At 45.0% G+C, this 13,530-nt stretch overlaps 1 protein-coding gene across 10 annotated transcripts in view; it reads left to right on the top strand.

Annotated features, from left to right (window-relative positions):
- The window catches only part of ZMYND11 (zinc finger MYND-type containing 11), a 181,051-nt gene that overhangs the window by 44,297 nt on the left and 123,224 nt on the right, over positions 1-13,530 (top strand). For 2 of the 10 annotated variants that reach the window (XM_075922722.1, XM_075922721.1), the window contains one exon: positions 10,914-10,977. The exons of the other annotated variants lie outside the window; for them this stretch is intronic. The gene's annotated coding sequence lies outside the window, so the exon portion shown is untranslated. The remainder of the gene's footprint in view (positions 1-10,913; positions 10,978-13,530) is intronic. 10 annotated transcript variants of the gene reach the window in all.

Genomic DNA, 13,530 nt, shown 5'->3' with positions numbered 1-13,530 from the left:
ACGCCTGGGGCAGAGCAGCTGGGGTGCTGCCGGGTTGGTCCAGTAGCGCCGAGGAGCGGAGCTGCAGGACCAACCCGGCAGCGCCCCAGCTGCTCTACCCCAGGTGTCGTCGGCGAGAAAAGCCTGGTCTGCTGTTGCACCCTCCCCCCCCCCCCCGCAAACCAGGGAGACGCGGGTGGCAGGACTGCCGAGACGTGCCACGGTCCCGCCTGCATCCTCCGCGGCTTTGCTCCCTGTCTCCCTGGTCTGCTGGGGGGGGCTCCCCCCAGCAGACCAGGGAGACGTGGAGCAGCTTTTCTCGCCCCGGAGGACGCGGGCGGCGGGACCGCAGCGCATCTGGGCGTCCCGCCGCTCACGTCCTCCTGGGCAAGAAAAGCCCCGTTCGTAACTGCGGATCCGACATAAGTCGGATCCGCGTAACTCGGGGACTGGCTGTACTGATAAAATTATGTCCATACTAGATTGAACTCTGACCAATGTAGTAATACTGGTACTAAAACTGTGTATACTAGACCAAAACCACGAATAACAAAAAGGAATTGTGACCTGTCAATTTGTGATTGTGGCTGAGAATAATTATTTTAGATGCCATTCGGATTTATGATTGCAAGAGGTAACTAATTGTGACAGAGGGTCTATAATCCTGAGCTAATGAAAAGAGGGGGGAAAATGCTTGAGAGGTTTATTGAGAGACCTCGCCAAAATTGGGGACAGACAGCCAAAGTGGTCAATGAAAAAGCAGTGCATGAACTAGTTTGTTAAGCTGTGGAAGGGCAGCCATTAAACTTCATTAAGAGTTTCTGTTTTTTCAGAGGACCGTCTCCTGGGAGGTGGAAACTGAAACTGTGTACCAAATCCTGCTCTCTCTTTCTGTCCTTAGAACAGTGTTTGGGAAGACTAGAAATGGGAGTATCTGTGGGGAACAAAAGAGCTGTTGCTGGTCTTTGGGCAGCAAGCAGTGTTGATAGGCTGACCAGACTTATCAGACAAACACCTCTCTCCTCAGCATTTCCTGAGGATAGTTTAGGTGGCTCTTGGTCAGTGTGCTGCTTTTGTGAATTTCCTCCGTAGGCTCCTAATTCTCCTGATGCATTGTATGGGGAACCAGTTGCCTTATAAGAGATTGCATGGTGCAGCACTTAACTTTTAGGCCCAGCTGATTTGCAGAATTCACAATCACCCTCTTGCCATAACTTTTAAAAAGAGGATCTAAAGGGTAAAGAGTTTCTGGACTCTATAGCTTCTCATTCAATCTCAGTTGAAGGGCATCAACAAAGGAGTTGTTCCTCAGTAGTCCATCTTACTTCAGTGGGAAAATATGAAAAGCAAAAGAAGAGATGAGAGTTAGCAGTGGTGTTGGCCATAAGAGCTATGAAATGATGCACAGAAGAGGAAACAAAAGGGGATTAGAGATATGATTAGATATAACTGAAAAAATAGGACTATTTAGCCTGGAAAGGAAAAAGAAGACATGGATGTCTGCACTGAAATATTCAAAAATACAGAGGAATGATGAGAATGATTAAGTCGCCCTCCACCCTCAAATGAATGGCCTGTAACTTTAGAACAAATACAAATATTTCTTCAGTCAATATGCACACTGCCTGTGAAATTCGCTGTTAGTAGAGGTCATCCAGTCAAATACAGGGGATGGATGTTTTTAAAGAGCTCAATAATTTAATGATCTACAATTGCACCTAGGCGTGCTAAGGGAAGGATAATCATATCTTGTTATTTTGAAAATAAGTCAGTTTATATTGCATGCAGACATCTGGAAGGAATCCAGTCCCACCCCATCTCCTGCAAAGCTTTGTGCAATAAGTGTAGTTCATTATTGGGTTGGTATTTGTGTGATGTCTTCTGCAGCATCAGATACTAGCTACTGCCAGATTTCAGATACTGGATTTTGTGTTCCGTTATGTCAAATCCACTGCTTCTGCATTATGTTAATCTTCTGCTTTTAAAGGCTTTTGGTTGTGATACTGGCATTCTTCTGGAAGAAGAGACTCATGGTTTTCCTTGTGTACCTCAGTTCTCCATGGTACCTTAATGTAACTGACCTTGCCTTAATAGATAGTTTCTTCTGAAATATATTAGGAAGTATATTTTATATCTTGAGGTGGTTTTAAAAGCTTATAATTTCAATTAGATCTTTCATTTCAGAGGGGTGTGAAAGAAATATTTACACAATTGAATTACACATAGCCCCATCATATGTAAATAAGAAGAATTTAGATATTTTAAACTATAACTTCTTCATCTTCAAGTAGTGTTCCTATGGATAGTATCAGAGGGATAGCTGTGTTAGTCTGGATCTGCAAAAGCAATAAGGAGTCCTGTGGCACATTATAGACTAACAGATCAGCTGCTAGAACTGGACCTCACCCTCCCTGACTGAATTTACCTCGTTTATCTCTAGCCTTATTCTGGCCTGCATATTTATACCTGTCTCTGGAAATTTCCACTACATGCATCTGATGAAGTGGGTCTTTGCCCACAAAAGCTTATGCTTCTATACATCTGTTAGTCTATAAGGTGCCACAGGACTCCTTGTTCCTGTGGATACTCCACTTCAGAGGGGTGTGTGTTTGTGCTTGTGTCCCCCACATGACTTTTATCAGAAATTTTAATGATCAGCTTCAAATATCCTCTTACCCCACACCAAGGCTATAATAGATTATGTGGGTGAACCACCCTTAGTTTCTTCTTGTCTGCTTTTGCCTGAGACAAACCTAGTGTGGTGTTTTTTTGTTTTGTTTTGTTTTTTTTTTGTGCTAAAATAAACTCAAGCTAGACCACAGTCGGCCAGTAGAATCATAGAACGCTAGAACTGGAAGAGACCTAGAGAGGTCATTGAGTCTGGTCCCCTGCCCTTATTGCAGGATCAATCACTGTCTAGACCATGTAGCAGAACATTTTCAAAGGGTCTGTTGGTAGTGGCTACCTATTTGCATTGTCACAGAAAGAGATGCTGATTGCCACACAAATGGCACCTTCTCTGTTCTTGGAATTGTGTCTTCAGTTGAATGTAGGAAAATGTGCATGGATACCTGTATGGCACATACAATTTACCAGAGCATCCCTGGATTCCTTGGCATCCAAGTATGGATGTGAAATTTTGTTTAATTTTCCATCAACTAGTCAATAAGCAGGGGAGCTGCTGCATGGTTAGCTCCCAGCCTCAGAAGCTAACCCCGTGGCGGTTCTGCCTTTTAACTGTATTAAGAGCCTGCTGACTCTTAATACGTTTAAAAAGCTGAAGGGCAGGGGGAGGACCCGGCATGAGCTGGAACAGCTGATTCTCTGCTCATGCCAGGTCCCCCTGCTGTGCACCAGTCTTAAATGTAAAAAGGCTGGCTCTTAATACATTTAAAAAGCAGAGGTGTAGCATCTAGGAGTAGGCACTTGTGCCCAGTCCCCACTATTCCCCTGTCTCCTTTGCTCCCCACAGAGATGATGCTGTGGGGAACCAGGTGTGTTTTATAACAGGTGAAATTCCTAGTGTTGATAAGGTTTAAACGTGTCAGATGGTCAGCTTAAGCCATAGAAGGCAATCATTTCAGAGTACGGATGTTAAGGACTAATTGACAGGATAGTTGACTAGTCGCTCTCCCTTCTGTCAGATAGAGGTAGCAAGCGGGGGTGGGAGAAGAAGAGGTACTTCAAAGCGGCAGCGCCGCATGGGGCCCAGGATCAGGTGAGGAGACTAGTCGCTTACACCCACTACATCCAAGGCCTTCCTTTCCATGGGCATGTTCACAATACTGTCAAACCTTGTCACCACTGTTCAAGAGCAAATGGTCACTCCCAGGAAACCAACCTCCATGTCTGTTGGAACTCAGAGCAGTCAGAAATGTTTGTCTTCGTTTTCTGCCTCTCAGGGGCAGATGACCATTTTGCGGGGCCCCCCTTTGCCACGGCGCATGCGCGGGGCTTCTTGAAGCGCGGGGCCTGGGGCGGCCGCCCCGCTCGCCCTGCCCTATATCCTCCCCTGCTGCCTCTCATGGTCTATCAGACTCATGACAGACTATGGGTATGCCTATACAGAAATGTAAAACCTATCTCTTGCCTGTACTTGCTGACATAGGCTTGTGGGGTTTAAGCTAAAGTGCTGTTTAATTATGGAGTAGATACGCAGTCTAGAGCCCGGGCTCTAAGACCCTGCAAGGTGAAAGGGTCCCAGAGCTTGGACTGTAGAATGGGCCCAAACTTCTACATTGCAGTTTAAATGTCCTCTTGGTCCAAGCCCCAGGAGTTTTAGTTGGCTGGCACGGGCCAGCTTCAGTTGCCTAATTGCAGTATAGACATACCCTAAGTGCTCTGCATGTTTTATATCATTTGCAAGGAGAAGTGAAATCCCCTTCCCTCTGTGCTAAAGTAGTAGTGTTCTAGAACTGATGCATAAATAGTTTTCAGCAGTGGGTCTCCTGGGCTGGCAAAATATTACAACTGATGCTCTCAGGAGATGTCTTTCCCCAGACTGCTAAAGGGAGCTGTACTTCCAGATTCTTGTCAGCATGTTTCAAACTAGGGATGTCCATAAATGGATATCTCTGCCACAGCTACAAACAAAAAATGCCATCTGTTCTGTTCAAGGAGTAATTTAAGTCATAATTCCTTGCGGGTTGCCCTTCTCCCTTGGACAAAGAAGCTTTTTTTCAAATTTCCCTGATGCCTCTGAGCTTCACATTGGTGAACAAAATTAGACATGGTAAGGCCAGATTTATCCTTATAGCACCAATGTGGTCAAAGCAGGCATGGTTTCACTCACTTGTTTCACCTGGCTCTTAGTCCAGTGATCAAGTGCTGCATCCCAATATGAGATTTCTCTGCCTCAAGGTGTGGTTCCTCAGTGGTTCATGGGTAGGGTCGCCAGGTGTCCAGTATTCAACCGGACAGTCCATTTTTGCACCCTCTGTCCAGTAAAAAAATTCAGAAAATACTGGACATGCATAATGGTATTTCCTGCTCTTCCAGCTGGGCTCCTGATGGAAGCAGGGGGAGTGGCTGGGGAGGCAGGGCCATGATTTAGCAAGTGTTCGGCATTTATGGTTTGTTTGTTTTTTGCTTGACGAATTTTTAGCACATGTGCTCGGTATTTTTTGGGAAACCATCTGGCAACCTATTCATGGGATTAGAGCAGTGTTTCTCAAAGTGGTCTGCAAAATCACTTTGAGGAACCTGTTAACTGGCTGCTCTGCTGTGTTTACTTACTGGCACAGTGGCCACAGAGCCTCGCAGCTCCTATTGGCTGTGTTTCATTGTTTGCAGCCAATGGGAGCCGCAGCAAGCAGCGCAGAGGGAACTGCAGGCAGTTTGCCTGTGTAGACACGGTGAAGGGCACATGCCAAACAAGCACTGCTGATGAGAATCTCTGGTTAGAAGAGCATGGGACAGTTTCACACCTGAACTGGAACACCTATGGGGGCACATCTCAAAGAACTAAAGCTACTGCACAATGTGAAGTAACCTCTGTTTACTATTATTAGGGAAGAGTAACAGGTTTTGGCAGGTAGAGTATCTTATTTTTGTTAAATGAATTATAGGACAGGACAAAGAAGGATTCCAAGGCTGTGGGTTTGGTTTATGATATCAGATTTATTGTTGAGATTTAAATGACTTTTCCCTCACCCTCTTCAGTGAGAAGTCCTTGAATGGCTTAGACTGGAGCATTGTATAGAAACAGAGCAGCTTCTTGTGGATTGCTCACTCAGTCATGTAATATAGTTACAGATGTAGTTTCTTTTGGCAGGAAAGTTGTACAAGTATGATCTCAGCATTTTTTTCTTGTTTACTTTAGTTTCCATTTTACACTGTTTGTATGTATTCCATACAAATACCAAATTGATGGAACTCTTATGAATAAAAAGTGTTGTTTGTTTTAAATTGTTAAATGCATGATGTCAGTTTTACAGGGTTTTTTTTTTATTGCCATTCTTAGACTGTTTTGGAGATTGTCTCAGAGGGTGCTTACGCAAATCAGTGAAGAGTCACCAAATAGATTTTGTGAGCTTCCTCCAGGGGAAGTTGAGAAGGTGCAATGACAGTTCCAGTAGTGATACAAATAGCTAGTCTGAAGCTTACAAAGTGCACAAATTATCCTATAAATATAATGATGGATTCTATACTATTGGTCTCAGAACTTTCAGGTGTGCCTATTCAGACAGGAGTCTGAATTCTAGTGGTGTTCAATGAGACCTAGGCTTCTTACTCAGCAGACTTTGAAAATGTGATCCCTTTCCTCTTTGGCCACATAGAAGCTACCACCAATAAAGTACCAGTGAAAATCGTATCCAGGACTCTCTGGTCTGGCAACATCCATGGTCTGGCAGGACCACAGATGTTCATGGACCACAGAGTCCAGGTGTAAGGAGGTCTGGCTGCAAGACAGGAGTGCAGCAGGGGAGGCTGGCAATTCAGCCAGGAGCCCTATGCAGGGGACACAGTGGGGAAATCTGGCCCTGACATCTGGGTAATAGCCGGGGGCTGGCAGTGGCTGTGCAGCTCTGGCCCCGGTGGCAGCCAAGGAGCTCTGGCTCTAGCTGTGCAGCTCCAGCCCCAGTGGCAGCTCTGTCTCTGGCTGTGCAGCTCTGGCAGCAGACAGACCGCTCTGGTTATGCAGTTCCAGCACCTGCCACACAGTTCTGGCCCTGGCAGTGGACAGGGATTTTCAGCCCCAGCCATGCAGCTTCAGCACCAGCCGCAGTGGGGCCAGGGAGTGACCAGGCAGCAGTGGGGTGGACTTGGCCCTCCCAAGCATGGAGTAGGGTGGAGGGACAGCAGTTTAGCACAAGCCAGGAGGGAAAAAGCCTCCCCTGGTCTGGCAAATCTCATTTGGGACCAGTCAGGTCCTGAGGGTGCTGGATCAGGAAGGTCCAACTTGTATATATTTTAGAGATGTGTATCTCTCTGTCCGTCTGTAAGTCTATTTGTTCAAAAACTCCTCCTAAACAATAAGGGTGTGTCTAGACTACAGGATTTTGTCAACAAAAATCGACATTTGTCGACAAAACTATACCTGCGTCTACATTACCGCCGAGTTCTGTCGACATAATGTCGACAGAACTCGTCAATTTTGTCGACGGCAGTAAACCTCATTTTGCGAGGAATAATGCCTTTTGTTGACAGAGTTCTGTCGACAGAAGGCATTATTGCATCTACACTGTCCTTTGCATCTACACTCTCATGTTGACAAGCGGCTTGCTTTGTCGACAGAACTGAATGTAGTCTAGATGCTCTTTGTCGACAGAAGTTTTGTCGAAAGTATCTGTCGACAAAGCCTCTGTTGACAAAAGCCTGTAGTCTAGACATACTCTAAGAGCTAGGACCACCACATTTGGAATGCTGCTTTCCTCTTATCATAACTTAAAGCAAGGTAAGGGTATGGTTGTGCCAGAACAATGGGATGTGCCTGAAATTCAATTGTTTCTCATAAAATAGGAAGGAACAGGGTCTGGTACGAGGGACAGCTATACAGCAGAATGACCACAGGGTGCAGCAAGAGGCCAAAGATGGGGACCAGGATAGCTATAACTTCATTGGGTGAGCCGAAGGCAGGGGTGGAGAAAGGGACAGCTATCTACTATATATTTCAGAGAGTTTATTTGTGTGTCTGCTTGTGTGTGTGTCTGCCTGTCCTCCAGTGCGGGACATGAAGTCCTCTGGGTATGCTTGCTGGAGCTGCAGCAGCCATGGACAGGCGCTTCTCAACTGGCAGAGTCTCGCTGCTCTGTCCTCAGCAAGGAGCTGCTGCTGTCGCTGCAGGAGAATTGCCCCCTTCTTCCCTCCCCCCCCCCCCCCGGCCAGGCAGCACCATGTGCAAGCCCTGAGCCCCTGATTGGGCGGGACTCATTAAGCAGCTGTGGGTGAGTGTTGCTTCACAGCTTAGAGGGAACACTGGCAGGATTGTACAGTTAGAAATTTTGAGTTTTTGAGTATATTGAGTTTTTGGGGAATTATGTTTATAAAGCTCTCCACTCCCACACTATCAGGAAATAGTATGAGGCTATCTCTAAGTGTTATTTCTTGTTCTTCAGTAACTTAGCATGCTGGTTTTAGAACACATCAATTTAGAAGAAAATGTACTTACTCCAGTAGTTATATCTTGCCCTTATTTAAAAACAAAAAATCCTAATCTAATTAAAAAAAAACCCACAAACATGTACCCTGTCAGAGATACTAATCAGAAAATTTTAGAGATGGACAGGAAGGGAAAGCAAAGCTGTCTTTTTAAAGTAAATTTGTATATTGCCTAATTTCCTGTCTCTAGCTATAAGGAAATGTTTCTACAGAAACAAATAAGTAGAAAGATAAGAAAATCACACTTACGGTGTGTGCCTCCTACTATGTTCTTGCTTTTGAAAACCAGATTTTCTGCTTTCCCAGCATCCTCTTAAGCAAATCACAGTTTCCTATTTTGAACTGGTTGGCTAACTTCTGTCAGCCACATTGTTTTCCTGGCATCTTTTACTGTTAGGGCCTAATTCTATGTAGGGATGTGAACAGGTAATCAGTTTACTGGTAAGCATCACCCTTACCAGATAACCAGCCCAAGAGCATCACCCTTACCAGATAACCTGTGGCTTGCTATGGACTCACGGCTGCTCCAGCCCCACAGGGGCCACGCGGACTGAGGCGGGAGCTGGGAGCCCCTTGGACTGAGGGCAGCTCTAGCTGGGCTGAAGTGGTCCCCCACCCTGGATCCCACTTAATCAGTTAAGCATGTAAACCTTATGTTTTACTGGTTTACTGATTAAATGGGATTTTATATCCCTAGATCTACCTTCTGTTATTATTTTATTATTTGTTTGATTATAGGGGTAGCTGTTAGTACCGTGTATTATTAAAATTGGCCAATGTTTCCATCATAAGACCCTCTTAGTTGTGTAACCCACCCACCCCCTTCCCCTGTGGTTTACTCAAGAGCAGGCAACATTCACTTGTGTGCTCAGGCACAGTAAAGGAGTTGGATTGCTGGGAATCTTCTCTCCACCTTTTCATCTTGGAAAAGAGGAGACTGAGGAGGGATATGATAGAGGTCTATAAAATCATGACAGGTGTGGAAAAAGTAAATAAGGAAAAATTATTTATTTACTCCCATAACACAAGAACAAGGTGATCACTAAATAAAATTAATAGGTAGCAAATTTAAAACAAACAAAAGGAAGTATTTCTTCACACAACACACAGTCAACTTGTGGAACTCCTTGCCAGATGATTTTGTGAAGACCAGGACTTCAATAGGGTTCAGAAAGATAGGTCCATCAATGGCTGTTAGCCAGGATGTGTAGGAATTAAAATGGTCAGTGCTAGGGATGGGAACATGTAGCCGAGTACACAGTTAACTGATGAGCCTGGGCTCAGAGGCAGCAGCGTGGAAGTTGGGGCGGGGGGAGGTGGAAGCCGATACGTGTAGGGAGCTGACTTTTAAGCTAGCTCCATGAGAACACTGGCGCCCACCTCCCTCCAACCTCCATGTGTAAATGTTGCCTGCTGAAAATTTCAGTGTAAATACACATTTACACAAACACATTTCAGCATCCCTAGTTAGTGCCTCCACCTGGCTGGACCCTGTACACACTCACTGGTTCACCTTTGGGATTCTCCAGGAGTAAACCTAGGATAATCTGTGCAATGGGTCTAACTCAAAAATACAAATTTTAAATAATATATGCTTAGAGTTAATTTACCTTTACTTAACATTGTATAATAGACTGACATTAAATGTCACTAATTTAGATCACCAAGCGACAGTTTGATAAATCATAGAACTGAAAGGGACCTCAAAAGATCATCCAGTCCAGTCACCTTCACTCATGGGGGGACTAGGTATTCTCTAGAATGTCCCTGACAAGTATTTGTCTAACCTACTCTCAAAACTTTTCAATGATGGAGATTCCACTGCCTCCCTAGGCAATTTATTCTAGTGCTTAACCATCCTGACAGGAAGCTTTTCCTAATATCCAACCAAAACTATCCTTGCTATAATTTAAGCCCATTGCGTCTTGTCCTATCTTCGGAAGTCAAAGAAAACAATTTTTCTCCTTCCTCCTTGTAATAATGTTCTATGTACCTTAAAATTGTTATCCAGTCCTCTCTGTCTTCCCTCATAGATCCTGTTTTCTAGACGGCTAATACTTTTTTTTTCCCCCATTCCCTGGACTTTATTCATTTTTCCTGAAAGGTGGAACCCAGAACTGGATACAATATGCTATTTGAGGTGCAAATCAATTAACAAATACAGTTTACAATAGTAAATTAAACTTATATAACTGCATTTATACTGTCACAATTTATTCCACCTGAGCAGTATTCCCTGTAAGCTGAAAAGCTTGGGCAGCCACCCAGGAGAGATTCAGATGCTTCAGATGATGTCCATCTGATTAGCAGAGCACCCAGAGTGCCCACAGATAACAGCATATGTTTCTACTGTTGGTGCACATCTGCACATGCCTCAGTGCACATAACATTTATTCTGCACATGGATGGAAAAAGTGAGAGGGAACATCGCCCTTGAGTGCATACTTTTCTGGATTTCAGAGTTCTAAATGATTGCAAGTGCATGCTTGAAGATTTTGTAGCCGGGGATAACAATCAGTTGGTCTAGTGTAGTGGTTCTCAGAATTTTGGCCCATAGCCCACCTGGCTCAAGACAATCCTTTTCATGGACCACCAGTTGCTAATGGAAACTCGCCGTTAATTATAAAATGATGCTGAGCCTTTTTGCTAGTGCTGCAGCTAGGGAGAGTGGTTTAATTTAACCAGTAAGAAAGCAAATATTAATTTAAATTATTAAACAGACTAAGTGATTTAACTCTCTAATGTTAGTTTATCGAACTTCATTTTAAATAATGTAAAATATTAATTTATGTTCAACACAAAAGAGTCCCATGTTTTCTTTATTTACGGCATAGGTGGGAAACCTTTTCTGGGTAGCAGGCCACTGAACCACAGAAAAATCAGTTAGAGACCACACAGGTAAGAAATCAAAAAAAAGAAAACCCCTCTAAAAAACCCCACATATGACTGATGTTGCCCTCAACTGAGACACTTCCCTGCTCTGGCTCCACTGCGGGAGGGAGAGGGTTGACGGAGGTTCCGAGCTTCCCATAGGCCAGATTTACTCTTCTAAGGTTCCAGGGTTAGTGGATTTTGTGGACCCTCCCCTAAGCTCTGGGTTTGAACAGAAATGGGAGGTTCAGTGTGTGGGACAGGGCTGCAGGATTTGGGCAGGAGGTAGGGTGATGGAGGGGGTGAGGGTGCAATGTCTGTATGGGAGGTAGGATGCAGGAGCAGGCTGGGAGTAGGGTGTCTGGGTAGGGGCAGGGGCAAGAGCATGGGAAGGTGCAGTGTGTGGCCAAGAGGCGGTGCAGAAGCAAGGGTGGGTGCAACAATAGGCAGGGGAAAGGGTCTGTTACCAAGGGGGAGAGTGCAGGAGCAGGCTATTGGTGCAGGATCTTGGCAGGTTGGGTGCGTGAGAGGACTGGGGGTGCAGGGTCTGGGCATGAGGGGGTGGGGACGCATTTACTTGTCTTCATGCCCCGCACCATTCCGAGGCACGGCTTCCTGCTGCTCCCATTGGCCAGGTTCTGGCCAATGGGAGTAGCGGGGAAAGCCTCCAGGCAGTGCTCCTGTGCACTGCTGTTGCCCTGGCCAGAGGAGTGCTTCTTCCCTGTGAGCTGGATCAGACAATGAGGCTCAGGGCTTTCTCTGTCCTCTCCCTCTCCCAGCAGGAAACTGGTGCTTCAATCTCACAGGGGAGGGAGGATGAGGCTGGAGTGCCAGCACAGATGCCCCACTGCAGGAGGAAGGAGGGGGCTGAGCTCGAGCTGTGGACCACCTTGAAGGCAGCCACAGATCACTAGTGGTCTGCAGACCACATTTTGAGAACCACTGGTCTAGTGCAGCAGTTCTCAAACTTTTGGGCTCCGGAGCCCTTTACATGCGTAAAAATTTATGCAGAGCCCCAGCAGTCCATTGATTGTATGTGTTGTACCTATTGATGTTTCCAGTTTGTCAACCTCGTGGATCCCTTGGAGATGTCTCTCGGAGCCCTGGGGCTCCGTGGAGCACAGTTTGAGAAACACTGGTCTAGTGAATCAGTCTAGCCAAGTTAACAATGGGCAGATCATATCTAATTTAGGATCATTCCAAATTGCGCACCCGTTTTGAAGATTAGAGTTGTATTAACCGGATGTCAGCAACTTTGGCTTCTGATTAGATGAAAAGAGCATTCCACTTTTTTGCAGACTCAGCCCCTTGAAGTCTCTTTGCTGTCCCTGTTCCTTTGCAAGCACTTCTCTAAACAGAAAGGCAGTGGTTACTGGTGCTGCCTGCACTGCAGGCCCACCTCAGTCAGCAACTGTTTCTGTCCTGACTCCAGTGAAGCCTGTCAACAGTCTCTGAGGCTCCCTGCTTAATCCAAGCCCCAGCAGGCTCTCAGTAGCAGCTTCTGGCTTCCTTGAAGGAGCTCTTGGCATGGGTAAAGCTCCAGAAAAGTAATCTCAACATTTCTCCAAAAGAGCCCATGGCATGCTCTCCCTGCCTTCCCCAGGAAAGAAGTTTCCCTCTCTGTCCTTCAAGGCATCGTGGGAGTTGTAGGCTCCATCACTGAATTGCAGCACTCAGGATCTTCCCAACGGGAACACTCCTAATTAAATTCAGACGCCTGTCTGGTAAAGGATGCCTACAATTACTATAGTGATAGAAATGTAGCCGTGTTAGTCTGGGGTAGTTGAAGCAAAATGCAGGACAATGTAGCACTTTAAAGACTAACAAGATGGTTTATTAGATGATGAGCTTTCGTGGGCCAGACCCACTTCCTCAGATCAAATAGTGGAAGAAAGTAGTCAACCATACGAAGAAACTCGCACAGATACAGATATATGGTTGTCACTACTTTCTTCCACTATTTGATCTGAGGAAGTGGGTCTGGCCCACGAAAGCTCATCATCTAATAAACCATCTTGTTAGTCTTTAAAGTGCTACATTGTCCTGCATTTTGCTACAATTACTATATCTTTGCCAAATTTTAACCATTCAGGCAGGGGAGGGAGGAGGGAGAAGTGTGCAAGATTTTTCATTGGGCTCGACTGAATTAAATAAGTGAAAAGTAAAAAATTCAGAATGCAGTGATGTACACGCTTCTACTATTAAATGTGCATGTGTTCTCTGAAAACATCCACTCAGTATGCAGTGGTTGTGAAAAAAGCAAACAAAATGGTAGGAATAATTTAAAAAGAGGTAGAGAATAAGACAGAGAACACCTTTATGTAAAACCATGGTATGCCCACATCTTAAATACTGCATACAGATGTGATCACCTCGTTTCAAAAAAGATAAATTGGCATTGTAAAAGGTTTAGTAAAGGGCAACAAAAATTACTTAGGGGTTTGGAATGGGTCCCATATGAAGAGAGATTAAAAACGCTGGGACTTTTCATCTTAGAAAAGAGCAGACTAAGGGGTGATATGATAGAGGTCTATAAAATCATGACAGGTGTGGAAAAAGTGAATAAGGAAAAGTTATTTA

The sequence above is a fragment of the Pelodiscus sinensis genome, chromosome 2, assembly GCF_049634645.1.
Source record: "Pelodiscus sinensis isolate JC-2024 chromosome 2, ASM4963464v1, whole genome shotgun sequence".
In the NCBI taxonomy this organism is placed as follows: Eukaryota; Metazoa; Chordata; order Testudines; family Trionychidae; genus Pelodiscus; species Pelodiscus sinensis.
This window is presented reverse-complemented; position numbering and strand designations above follow the sequence as displayed.